Source organism: Ornithodoros turicata, chromosome 6 (genome assembly GCF_037126465.1).
Source record: "Ornithodoros turicata isolate Travis chromosome 6, ASM3712646v1, whole genome shotgun sequence".
Taxonomy (NCBI): Eukaryota; Metazoa; Arthropoda; class Arachnida; order Ixodida; family Argasidae; genus Ornithodoros; species Ornithodoros turicata.
In genome coordinates this window covers 47,508,192-47,511,488 of record NC_088206.1, presented here as the reverse complement: position 1 = coordinate 47,511,488, position 3,297 = coordinate 47,508,192, and the positions used below count along the sequence as shown (strand labels likewise).

The following is a 3,297-nucleotide window of genomic DNA, read 5'->3' as shown; positions in this document are numbered from 1 at the left end:
TGCTGAACTTCGGGAAAGTTTGCGATCAACAACTACAAATCACAAGGGGACTGTTCTGAACGGGGCGCGGACAAAAGCTCACCGGACAAACGCTCACCCATTCAGCGTCGAAGCCGGACAAAAGCTCACCACATTTGCAACGGCATTTTCTCCCCGAGCTATTTATATTTTGCGATTGTATTATGAATGATTAATAATATAAATTGATAAACTACTCTTCAGTTGAGGTTTTCCTGGAAAAACCGAATGAGCAAAACTGTGTATTACTTTTATTATTTTATTTTTTATATTTTTTTTACGCTTCAGAGGCGGATGCAGCTTCCCACCGCTTCCAGGTGCCTCAGGAGATCTTAAATAGTCCTGGCAAAGGTGCTTGAGCCTCGCTTGCAGGCGGACGGTCTTTCGCCTCACCCTCTTCGCTGGGGGGTTTTCCGATAGTTGCCTGGAGCAGTGTTGTGTCGGCAACAGCCTGATCGTCTTGTAGGCATTCAATTAACTTCCAAACGCTTGGGTGAGATTGTCCGACTAGCTTTGCAAAGCCGTTGTTCCAAGCTTCGCAGGCGTTGTTTGTTCGGTCTCCATGTTGAAGTGGTGCATCCAGCACGTTCCACACATGCGGTGGAAAATGTGGACGCCTGCGACGCATTCTTGTTAGGAGGCTGCCGCTTCCCGCCGTGACTGCTCGGAAGGTCTCATTCACGTATGTGGTGTCAAAGTAGTCCAGAAGATCCACCATGTCTTCGGCTGCAATGCGACGTAAGAACTCGAGGCCTTCTGGGACAATAGAGCAGGGCACAAAGGCCAAGGCGTCCAGCATCCCACAGTGCTTCTTGAACAGCTCATCGTTCTTGTACCTCTCGATTAGGCCCAGTTCGCGGACTTACAGAAAAAAAAAAAAAAAAAAACGGGAAAGAGTCATTACTCTCACAACTGTGTGCACCGAAGCGAAACCATGTATATAAGCACCGGACGAGGGGATGCCGTGACACCCTGTATACTATATCGTGAACGGGAATAATAGGGGCGTAATAATTACCTTCCGGTGAGTGCTTTGGCACAGGTGGAAGAAGCAACCCCTTCTGATAACCTCGCTGCCACCTCGTAGTCTGTGACAACAACCTCAGGGTCTGGAATAAAGCCGCAGGCCTCATATGTGTCCTGGATGCCTGTGAAAAGCTCCTTGTATGTCGCAAGGCTCTTTCCTGGCAAAAGAGCATAAGCGCAGGCCACTGCGCTGTTTCCAATGGAGCATCGTATCACGTAGAATTGCTTGAAAATGCGAGGGCAAACTGAGAAGGTTCCATCCATGTGCCATGTGCGGCTGGCGGAGAGTGCTCTCAGCTACTCCCTGCTCGCAAACAGTACTATACGATCCTGATGGTGGTTATCGTATCGTAGGAAGGGTTCCGGTTGCGGTCCTCCTGTTGTGGCCCACTTGCCTTCGATGTGCAGTTCTTCTAAACTTTCTGGCTCAGGGGGTCTCGTTTTGGATCTCTGTCTGCGTAAGTCGCGACGGACGGTCTCGAGGTTTCCGATCCTTTCTCGCACAGTAGTGGAGGAACCTCTCAGCGCCCCTGCTAGCAACCGGCTCGGCGGTTCAGAAGATTGCCTGGCGCTTTCCTTGAGCACTGATCTCACTTTCGCCACGTCCGTCGCTCCCTGGTCTTTATCGTGGCTGTGTTCGCGCACAGACCAGTATTTGGTTACCCTGAAATGGATAAATAGCTGATGAACAAGCATGTCGTAACGCACGAACGTACGTATGGTGCCATACTACAGAAGAAGGTACACTTACAGCAATATCCGTAGTCAGGGCTCCTTTGCAGCTCCTGGTCCTTTGAAACTTGCATTGCCAACGAACCCAATCATTCTTCGAAACCTTTCTGACGTACTCATAACCGCCCACAAGAAGTTTGGGTTTCCCCATGTTAGAAGTGACGACCTCCATAGTGAACCACATGCGAGTCTAACACGGTGCGGAGGTTACCGCCTCCTTTTGTAGGTTTCATCATCTGTGCCTTTTTCTTGCTCCTTTTCGTCACCCTTTGTGTGCATGTGTTCTTGAGTGCCGAGTGCAATTTTCCAAGAACAATCACGGGGAGCGAAACGAAGAAGGTCCAGATTATTGTACTTCCCAAGACCTCTACGCGAGCAAACTGCGTTTTCTACACAAGTCCAAGGTCCTTTTGAGACACCAATCCGGAATGGGGGGGGGGGGGGGTACTGAGAGTCAGAAACCAGGGAAGTAAAGGTGACTAAGGACAAAAGAAGGAACGAAGAATTATTCCGCGTTCCATGACCTTTATCAGAGCACATCCCTATTTTTACGGAGTGCCCACGATCCCTGTGGGACACCGACCTACGGAGGGTTTTTCCGGGGATCAGTTATCGAACAAGCAAGTTGTCACTTCGGACTGCTCATGATGCGAGGCACAAATAGAGCAAAACGTATGAGTGATAATGATGATGCATGTGTGATGGGAAATACGAGGAAAGGTCAGCCAGTGTGATACCTGCTCCTGTGGGGGACAAGTGCGTCCTGGGCGGGCCGACTTCAGAGGGAACAGTGTCGGCGACATTGGTCTGAAAGCGTCTGAGGAAAACCCGGGAAAAACCCGAGACGGCACAGCTGGCGAGAGGGATCCCAGTCTCCACACGGCAAGCCAGCGCAAAGAATAACATAGGTAGTTCTCCTTTGTGTTAAATGGGCAGTTACAGGGCATAATAAAACAAGGACAAAAAGGCAAACTTACGAGCTGCATTTAAATTTTACAACTTAAAAGCTGTCGTTATAAAGGCTATAATTGTTTGGTTCAAATTTTAGATGGCTAAAAAATTCCTCGTAATTGAAACATGCAGATTTTGTCTTTCAGTTCGTGCCCGCTCACTAGTCTAACACGCAAGCGACTAGCCCATAATATGTAATTCGCGTTTGGAATATGCGCTTTTCGCCGTACCATGCCGTATCATCATTCGCTGAAATACTATATTTCTGCGGACGTGCAGTAAAATTTCATTCTCATTCCGGCACTATTAATAATTCATAACACAATCAACCAATATATCGTTCAGTGAGAAAACACCATTGCAAATGTGGTGAGCGTTTGTCCGGCTTTAACGCTGCGATGGTGAGCGTTTTTCCGGTGAGCTTTTGTCCGGGATTCGTTCTGAACTCCCTGAACGTTCGTCTTCTGCAGCATAATACAATTTAGACTAAGTGCGACAGGTGTGAGCAAGCAGTTGTGCCTGTGATGTGTGATTCAAATGTGTGCTCAAATCGCTGGAAACATAAAATAA

The 3,297-nt window shown here is 48.3% G+C and overlaps 1 pseudogene; it reads right to left on the bottom strand.

Moving 5' to 3' along the window:
- Window positions 1-302: 302 nt before the first annotated feature.
- Window positions 303-919, bottom strand: LOC135398585 (uncharacterized; annotated as a pseudogene).
- Between the last annotated feature and the right edge of the window lie 2,378 nt (window positions 920-3,297).